The 10,323-nt window shown below is 47.4% G+C and overlaps 1 long non-coding RNA gene across 1 annotated transcript; it reads left to right on the top strand.

Annotated features, from left to right (window-relative positions):
* Positions 1-9,253: 9,253 nt before the first annotated feature.
* LOC123134681 (uncharacterized) lies at positions 9,254-9,793 on the top strand. Its single transcript, XR_006465696.1, has 2 exons — positions 9,254-9,410; positions 9,518-9,793. It is a non-coding gene; the product is annotated as an uncharacterized lncRNA (long non-coding RNA).
* The last annotated feature ends 530 nt before the right edge of the window (positions 9,794-10,323 follow it).

Below are 10,323 nucleotides of genomic sequence, written 5' to 3'. Positions count from 1 at the left end.
CCGCCTTTCCCGCGTGCTCGTGCGCAGACGCCGGGCCCCACGTGCTTGTGCGTTGCCGCTGCCGCCGTCACGCGACTGCTGCTTCTTGTTGTCAGTTTGCTGCCATACCTTCAATTCCTGCCATGCTTATCTTCAATTAACCATAGGGTTCCTAAGGTTTCTCAGATAGATATATAAGTAATGGCCATTATAGATAGATGCGTGCAAATCACATGTTGTTAATACAAGTCTAGGGGCATACATGTAGCTACCATTTGGTCATACAAATTGGTGCTCCTGCATATTGTTTTTGGTCCTTATAAATTGTTCAGTAGTGTTCCTGGAGGATGACTAAGGAATTAGTGCTCTGTTATGATTTCTTGATAGAATTGTTGAACAACTATCCTATGTATTAGTACTGATTAGTGTTTATTTTGGTTAGCTATAGCAGGAGAGTGCCTGCTGATTAGTGTTTATTTGCTTTTTTTGGCGCTTAATTGGTTATTTGTCTGAAGTAGTGTTAGTTCTGATCATGATTGTTGTGCTTCTGGCTTTAGAAAATGATAAACTGTTTGAATCTGATAGGCAGGTGTCCTTTTAGATTTTGTTGGTAAATCTGTTTTATTCAATGGTTATTGACAGTAGATTATCATTCCTATTTTAGGAAGGTTTATTCCTGCAATATCATTGTTACCTTTTATTGGCAAATCATTTGGTTCACATCCTAGAATCTTGTTGGATTTGTAACTTGGTCTACTCAACTTCTTTTGTACCATGTGAGTCATCATTGATGAAGTAGTAGTTTAAGGTCTGTTGGGTGTACCTAAATTACTCTAGTGATAGGAGTAGTAGTGGTGGCCATCTAGTTGGACTACTACTGCTAGGACTTGCTCCAGATTTTAGGATTTCTTTTCTTTTAGGATTTATTTTCTTCTAGGACTAGGTTTTTATTATTTTTCTGTTGTGATTGTTTTTTGAGCTCTTTCTTTTTCATTTCCTACTATCCTTATCCTAATTATCTTAAATTGTTATGATGTGTGTAATAGGATTAGATCTTGGATTTGCTAGTGGACTTTGGGAGTTTCTTAGCCAGCTTGGTGACTCCATATTTTTCACTATTTCAGCAAGTCTTTTGTAAGCATTAAACTTTCAGCACTACATTTTTATCTTATGTGTACATATGTTTGCTTCCAATTGCTATACATGTATTGTTGTTACTAAAAATATAGAGTAGTAATGCTCCACTTCCACATATTTTTAGTTAGTTATCTTCCAGTAGTATTTCAAATTGAAGCCCTGAGCATGTTCTGTCATGAAAATAGAGTTTTGTCTCTCATGTTATGAATTTCCTCTTTTCGTCAAATTTTGCTTCACAATAGTATCTATGCGGCTGTTGTTGATCATCTTTCAAGTTTATCTTTGTACTAGTATTTGAGCTCTTTCCATCATCTACTGTCATGTGGAACTCTTTTTACAGTTAAAATGACCATGATTTACTATGTCCTGTAGTTGGGTTTTTTAAGTCTATTTACAGCTCTAGTACACTTCTCTTACACTTACTGAGGACTTGTATTTCTGCTTTTTAGGTCGGTGTAAATTTGGTAGTCTCTGAGTTTTGTTAATCCTATGATCTGTCGCTCTGTCAGCCTTTGTAATTTGCACCTATATTATGTAACACTACTTGATGATGTTGAACTGTAACTCCCTTTCCTTAGAACTGTAACTGGTCAAATGTTCAGTGTGTATGTCTGAACTTGAATGTTGCAATGCTGTTTTCTTCAGAGGCTACTGTCAAAAACTTGAGCTACTGTCTTGCAAAGATGATGATCATCTTGCTAGTTTGCTGGGTTTTGTCTCCGACCATTGTGTCGTGATGAATTTGCAGGTACCCCAAGAGGCCCTTGAGTTTGTCGGGATGTCATTAACTTCCGTTTTGGCAAATTCGGGTACTCCATATGTCCTATTTTTAGCAAAGGTCATGCTGAAATTTTCCGTGAATTTTAGCATGGCTTTGCTAAAAATAGGACATATGGGGTACTTGCGACTAATGCATGGGCCGGGGTATCTTAGTACTTAGTTAAGTAGGATCAACTACCCCGCCGTTCTTGCTGCATTAAACCATAGGTGGCAATAGAGCCAAGTGATTAGGCCCAACTTAGAATTCTCCTTAGCATCGATAAACCCTAGATGATAAACCCATAGGTGGCAATAGAGCCAAGTGATTAGGCCCAACCTAGGGTGCCTCGGCATCGATAAACCCTAAATGATGAAAACTTAACTTGGCTGCCCCGGATGCCTCGGTGTCGATGAGAACCTAAATGATGTATGCTTAGGCTTTTAGGATGCCTCGGTGTCGAAAAACCCTAAATGATGAGACCATGATCTTGTTCCTTGACAATAACCAACTTTTTGACCAAACTGTTTTCCTATTTAGAGCGAAACATGGCCAACCACGATGAGGCCGGCGGTTCGGGCGGCAAGCAATTCTGGGAGCTGTCCCAGGAGATGGAGGAACAACCTCACCGCTATGAGGACGTCGTGGAAGACACCGATCCTGACTACACAATCCCTAGTGGCGTCGGGGATGACACCACTGATGGTGCCGCCGAGGATGCCACCACTGAAGATGGCGGCGCACACACAGATGGCAGCCAACCGAAGAAGCAAAGGAAGGACCGGCGCCCGAATGCGCTCCGCACCCTCAAGGAGGAATTCACTTAAGTGGACTCTGACGGGCATCCAACGGAGCCCAAACATATAGTCAAGGGGTACTCGCTTCAGCTCGGGTGCATTCTCCGGAGCACCGTCTCGATCAACACCGAGAACCTTAGGCATAAGGACCACGGGAATTTGTGCAACCTCCTCTTCACGAAGCTGCACGAACGATACAAGTTCCCCGCCGAATTTGAAAACACATGCCTCTCAGGGAATAAAGTGAACAGTGCCGCCCTCACGAGGATGAGCACGACCATGTCTACTTGGAGAAGCGCGGTGAAGATAATGATTGATAAAGGTGATAGTTATGAGAAGATCAAGGCGAAATATCCTTTGATGAGCGAAGATGAGTATCAGGAGTTCAAGATCAAGTGCGAGAGCAGCGCAACCTCCGAATCAAGTCAGTGGGGGAAAGAAATGCGGGAGTTGAACTTAGGGGAACACAAACTCGGTCCCGGCGGTTACAGAGTGGCGGAGCCTATATGGGACAAGGAGGACGCGGAGCGTGCCGAGCAAGGCCTACCGCCCCGCTTCGAGAAATACAGCGGTGACAAGCAGACCAGGAACTTTGTTAGGGCCCGGTACAAGGAGGACCCATAACAAAGGAGCTTACCACGGATCCAAAGACCAGGGCGATTGAGCTTGTTCTAGTAAGGAATACACCCCCGCGTAATTATCTCCATATGGTTGCACTCTAATTAATCCCCAATATTTCTAAATGGTTCACGTTCCTTCCGCGGGACACTGAAACCAGTAGCGTGGGGTCGTCTCAGAGCTCCCCTTTCGACACCCCTTTAAATAGGGCGTTGAACGTAATGGAAAACAAGGATAAGCTCAGTAAGCCGACGTCAGCTGGTCGTGTGGCCGGCAAAGGCTTGTCCACAAAATGGTCGTCATACTATACCACTGGTGGGCGGAAGGAGAAAAAGACCAGCTCGGAAAGCCAGACGCGCGAGGTTGAAGCACTCAAGGCACAAGTGGCACGGATTCCGGAGCTTGTCCAGGAGCAAGTGGAACAACAACTGGGAACGAAGCTCAACTCCATGGTGCCTACGTTGATTCATGGGCCGACGACGTGGATTGCGGGCGGCCAACAGGGGCCTCCCCCGGTTCCCAGCTTCACGGCCAGCAACTCGCACAGCGTGCAGGCGGTGCCATTGGTGTCTCCGGCGGAGGCGGTATTCGTGTCTCCGGCGCCGGCACGGGCATTGGATCTTAATGCACCCGGGTGTACGCCGGTCGGCACCTCGCCATCATGCGCTCCCTCCGTCAGTTGCACGCCCGCCGTTGGCGGTGCCTCGACATTAGCCGAGCTCGACGGCATCACGGTAACTAAGCCTCTCGGCCGATGACTTCATCTCCTTGCCTTTGACTGGGCATCCCTGACGCCCTACATGTTTTCGCAGGGCGCCGCCGATGATCCTTGCACTCTTCTGCACTTCGTGGGCGCCGAGTTGGTCGATGTCGCCAAGGGCAGAATCGTTCAATCGGGTAACCCCATGTTCCACGGTAATCCGATGCCACCCACAGTGTATAGGGTTGAAGTGGTTCGGGTGCTGCCAGGCTGCGACGAGCTGTTACCTCCGATTCGACCCGTTGGGGCCGACGAAGAAGATGAGATGACCCTCAGCGCCTGTGTAAACTGGCCCTGCTTTGGCCAAAGAGCCAGATTCATTTGGGAGCGGGGGACACCACCAAGACCGCCAGTCGTGCCGGCGCCAAGCCATGGCAAGAACGCCGCAACGCTACCGGACTTGCCGGACATCCCTATGCCGGACATCCCTATGGCACAGGATCCGGACAGCCCTATGGCACAGGATCTGGACGACGACGACAACGACGATGGTACATTTACCAAAGTCGATAAGTACTTTGCCGAACATGGGTACGCTGACGAGTTCTGCGGGCCTCTTTCTCAAGAACCCAACCAAGACGACCGCAATCTAGCTGGTATGGCGGAGAAATCCTATTGTAACAGGCGTCGTCTGGCGTTCAGTTCTCAGGAGACGCCTCCAGCTCCCACCTTCACCGAGCCTCAAATAGCTGAGGTGCGAAATATTATCAGCCCCAACACGCTCAAGAAGGCGGTCTGTGAGCAGAACTTGGTCCCATTACAGGAGATCAAGAAGAAGGGTCGGAAACGAAAGACTAACAAGGGCGCCGGTGCGAGCCAGCCGGCACTGAGTTTGATCCGTGCTCAGGACGGGCCACCTTCACCTAATGATATCTCGAGGATGGTGCATGTGGCGGGTAGGGTGATGCTACCGCCAAATATGCTCAATGCTGCAACCGGTGCTATGCGGAGTCTGCACGATAGTGTTCTTTCTTTGGAGAAGCGGCGTCTCAGAGAGAATGATGTGGCATACCCGGTTTTCGTGGCCAAGGTGCCAGAGGGCAAGGGCTTTGTGGATAGTGACATCGGGGGTACGATCGTCCTGCGGTTTGATGACATCTTTGCTATGTTTAACCTTCATCCGCTGCACTACACCTTTGTTCGGCTGTTTTCGCTGAGTATGGAGATGCGGATCATTAGAGACAAGACCCCGGACATCGTGATAGTTGACCCCTTCTACATGCGTGCCAAGCACTTGAGCAGCCCTGGGGACCGCCAAGTTGCTAGTTCACACCTCGAAGGCGTCATTCTGGCAAACCCAGATAAGGATAACTTCCTTGTGGCTTACTTTTCCGAGTAAGTCATCCCTTAACTGCCCCGTAACATATGATTTCTTAGATTTCAATTGTTCTTTTTTTTTCTAACATTCCGTGTTCTGTGTAGTGACACGTTGCACACTCATCCTCTTAAGCCCGAAATATTCCATGGCCACGTATTTCGACCCGAACCGTAACTCCAAGATAGACTACACAAATGTCAAGAAAGTTCTTGATGATGTTCTCCCCGGCTACGCCAAATCTGGAGGCACCTTCACCAGGGCAGTTTGTAAGTACGACAAGCACATGTTCTCACACAATACGAAGTTCTGCTGCGTCAAGCAGCCGCCTGGCGGTCAGAAGGATGCCTACTACGCCCTCCATCACATGCGGGTGATCGTAAGGGACCATCATCACCTTCTGCTACCAGATAATCTCAAAGATTGGCCCGCGAACTTGTCGGCAATCCAGGACGCGGACCTCAGACAAGAATTCTTTCGCATCCAGTCGGAGTTTGCGGACATCATCCATGAAGATGTCCTTCATACCTCGGGGCAGTTCTTCCTCAGATATCAACCGTCCAACAATGAGATAGATGGAACGCTACAAATGCAGGGTGACAACGACCACGATTTCATGACCATCACGACAGACGGCGGCTTCATCCACGCTCTTGTCCGATGAGTCGAGTCGAAAGTAGTGATGTGTAGTTCTGAAACATTGATTGGCTCATGTTGTAATTAAACTTTAATTAATTCGTATGTCTCTTTGGTTTGGACAGTCGTTCAACTTAGATGTAATCGATGCTATTTATTAGTAGGACCATGAATCGTGCTATTAATGTCTTACTTTTCTCTTCCAATCTTTTTGTTGCATACTTACATATTGCTTATGTATTGTCTGTTGTTTGGCTTGTGCATAGAGCTGCCGTCGTATGTCGGGTACAAGGGTAAGGTTCCCGAAGTCTACGACGACTGGGAGGAGTGTCGGAGACAGGTTCACCGTTTCAGCGGTAACAGTTACAAAGGGTACACCACTAGGGCGGAGGCCGAATCTAGATACGCCCACTATCTAGCGGGAGAGAGGAGGGAGCGTTGGAGGAACCGGATGAAGACCAGTTTGATCGCGATGATGCTCATCGTGATGACCGCGGCTCTCTTCTATGTGATGGTAGTTTAGATGATCGATATCGACTTGTAATGTGAAGACAAACTCGATACTCGCGGTCTTGAGACTTGTAATGTTTTATCTTTGTTCGGTCTTTTGAATTCGGAGACTAATATGATGAATTGTGTTCGGAGACTAATCTTCTATTGTATTCGATGAATCTGATGTTGCTGTGTGCTGCTGTCTATATTCTGTCCAATAATATATTTTGTAACCTGTGCAAAAATCAGAAAAGTAAAAACAACAAATATTCATACTAATGGCGCATCACCACCAGGTACGCCATTAGTATGCCAAAGGATACTAATGGCGCATCACCACAGAATGCGCCATTAGTATGACAAAGCACATGCTTACGTATGGCCCCCCGGGAGGCATACTAATGGCGCATGATGTTACATACTAATGGCGCACTGCTTGGTGCGCCATTAGTATCTGGTATATTAGTGGTGCGCCATTAGTAAAAAATATTAGTGGCGTGGTACTAATGGCGCACTGGTAATGCGACATTAGTAGGCAAAACCGGTACACATTAGTAGGCCTTTTCCTAGTAGTGTTTGGGCGAACTGGCCGTTGTATGCAATTCTACAACATACACAAGGTAGGCACATCTCTACACTGAAGATACCACACATGTATTTGTGTTTGCCTAAACCGCCATAAGAGCCAGAGACATTTTAATAATTGCACTCCCGCCGGAGTTTATTTTAGGATCCAATAAAGGTATTGGGGTGTGTCTCTATTTATCTACACTAGAATCCATTCTTCGCAATAACTCACATATCAGTCTATACACATCAATGGTTCCATCTTTTAGGAAGAAATGTCGCGGTGGACGACAATGGGCCTGTTTGGATGTGTAAAGGCATATTTATCCCCAAGGTGTTTTGATGATTGATGACAATGCTTTTGCGGACTAATCATGTGCGTTGAGTTCTTTCAGAGATTCATCCTTTGGCACGAGACGATTACCACCCCTCGGTGTTTTATTCAAGACGGTGTAGCTCCTTCGTTTCTCTATTGGTGGACTAGTTTCGTAGGAGTCACCGTACTACCAAGAGGGGATCCGCTTTGGTAAGGCTAGGGTGGAATCAACACGTACACATTCTTATCACACCCGATGTTCCTTTCCGCTTCATTGGAGCTATCTTTCCTCTCCTTGCCTGCCCTGTCCTGTCCCAGCGGTAGTACCGCGGTCCTCAGCGGTAGTACCGCCGAAGCACGTCAAGCGGTAGTACCGCTCCCCTAGCGGTAGTACCACTTGCGGTCTTCGGCCGTAGTACCGCAGTGGTTCCGGGCTACTACCGCTTCGACTCGAGACCGTTGTTTTTCGTGTCGGGTTTTACGGTACTAGTAGCGGCAGTAGTGGCGGTAGTACCGCTTCAAGCGGTAGTACCGCCCATACTTCCGTGGTAGTACCGCTCTGGGTGCAGGACCCTGCAACCCTCGTCAGCGCGGCAGTACCGCTGGGAGGGAACGGTAGTACCGCCCTGCCCAAGCGGTAGTACCGCTCTGTGTGTGGCTGTTTGGGGGGTAACGGTTGGATTGTTTCCCTCACTATATAAAAGTGTCTTCTTCCCCAAAGTTGACTTACCTCTTCCCCCAAAAGCTCAATTGTTGTTCAAGCTTCATTTTCGCCCGATCTCTCTCCCTAGCCAATCAAACTTGTTGATTTGCTCGGGATTGGTTGAGAAGGCCCCGATCTACACTTCCACCAAGAGAAATTTGATTCCCCCCACTAATCCCTAGCGGATCTTGTTACTCTTGGGTGCTTGAGCACCCTAGATGGTTGAGGTCACCTCGGAGCCATACTCCATTTTGGTGAAGCTTCGTGGTGTTGTTGGGAGCCTCCAATTAAGTTGTGGAGATTGCCCCAACCTTGTTTATAAAGGTTCGGTCGCCGCCTTCAAGGGCATCAATAGTGGAATCACGGCATCTCGCATTGTGTGAGGGCATGAGGAAAATACGGTGGCCCTAGTGGCTTTTTGGGGAGCATTGTTTCTCCACACCGCTCCAACGGAGACGTACTTCCCCTCAAAAGGAAGAAACTTCGGTAACACATCCTCGTCTCCACCGGCTCCACTCTTGGTTATCTCGCGCCTTTACTTTTGCAAGCTTACTTGTGTTGTATTCTTTGCTTGCTCGTGTGCTTGTTGTCGTTGCATCATATAGGTTGTCCACCTAGTTGCATATCTAGACAACCTACTTTGATGCAAAGTTTAATTTAGTAAAAAAAAGCTAAAAATTGTTAGTTGCCTATTCATCCCCCTCTAATCAACTATATCGATCCTTTCAGGATGGAGGACACACAGGCAGCAATCACAGCCTCAAGCTTGAGAAATCCAACGCCTGAGATTCGTTCCTTAGTCAGGCAGCTTTCTCATGAAGCAAACCAAAAAAGCCCAATATCTTCTCATCTCGCTCGGGTGTGTTGCCACGTTGCACACTACACACGCATATGTTGACAACTCACGAACTACTCGTATGCCATTGTGCTCGACTTTTGTTTGTACCCATATAGCAGTTCCATTTTATACGAAAAAAGCACGTGGATGACGATAGACTATGCATAACTTGCTTGGATGTGTTGCCATGTTGCACAGTGCATATGCACGTGTCAACAAAACTCTTCCCAATGCATAACTGATGGACACGTCGGTCTTTGTTCCATGCACGCAAGCTTATCTGACGAAAGCACCGCAAAACGCTATCCTATTGAAACTTTCAATAGCAACACTGACACGGCACCGCGGGACCTCTATAAAACTCGAGGTACCCTTGTTGATCTCTTCCAACAATCCAAGCCCTCAATTGACATCGACTTTCATCCACAACTACAATGAGGATTAGGCAAGTATTGCGCACGGCCGTTACCCTTATGCTGGTGATATCCTCATCTGGTATGTTTCTCACAAAGAATCAAATTAATTTGGTTCTCTTGCACATAGTACCATCGTGCGTTTCCAAAATACTTCTCTTATGCGCGATTATGCCTATTCACTTTCAGGCATGGCGATGCAACCAGCTCAGAGACGAACCACGAGACAAATTCGGCCATCGAGGACGGGTCATGCGGTGCCAACCAGTGCACGGCGTACTGCCAAAGCAAGTAGCAAGGGGCAGGCACGTGTTTTCCGAAGGGGTGGAAGTGCTCGTTCTTCAAGGATATTCATCCCCCGAGGAACTAGATATGGCTAGTTGCATCGCATACCATGTATAAAGTTTTTTCGTGCAAGAAAGTCCAATTAAATAAATAAGGAAAACAATGTTTCCTTTTGGGAAATCAATTTGCCTCGCTGTATCTTGTGGCGTAAGTGTAGAATGTCTTACATGTTGTTGGTTCTAGGCAGTGGCCATGCGCCCAGTGAGTTTCACCGATTATCCCCTTTCCCTTTTCCAGCAACAACCTCCCTAATCTCTTCCCAGCCCATCGGATCTGGCTAAGCCACATACTAATCCCTCCCTGCCGTCCTCCACCAACCATGCTTTCCCTCCATCACGATCTCTTTCCGCCTGGTCCCCATGGCATGCTCTCCTTCCGCCTGGTCCCCATGGCACGCTCTCCTTCGACACTTCCTGGCATAGGCGAGATGATTTGTGTCGAGGCGGCCCGATTTATCGGCCCCATGCGTTAAATTCCATAGTGAAGCTTCAATTCCGGGGCACCATGAAGGTCATTAGCCGCGGGGGAGGCTTGATTCATGTTTGCCACTTTTTTGACTGGGAACAACCATGCTTAACGATCAATGCCATCACCTTGTTGGGATTGGGTGGACTTGATCCAAAGTGGTTGAAAATGCGTAGGTGTAATAA

The sequence above is a fragment of the Triticum aestivum genome, chromosome 6B (genome assembly GCF_018294505.1).
Source record: "Triticum aestivum cultivar Chinese Spring chromosome 6B, IWGSC CS RefSeq v2.1, whole genome shotgun sequence".
NCBI lineage: Eukaryota > Viridiplantae > Streptophyta > Magnoliopsida > Poales > Poaceae > Triticum > Triticum aestivum.
This window is presented reverse-complemented; position numbering and strand designations above follow the sequence as displayed.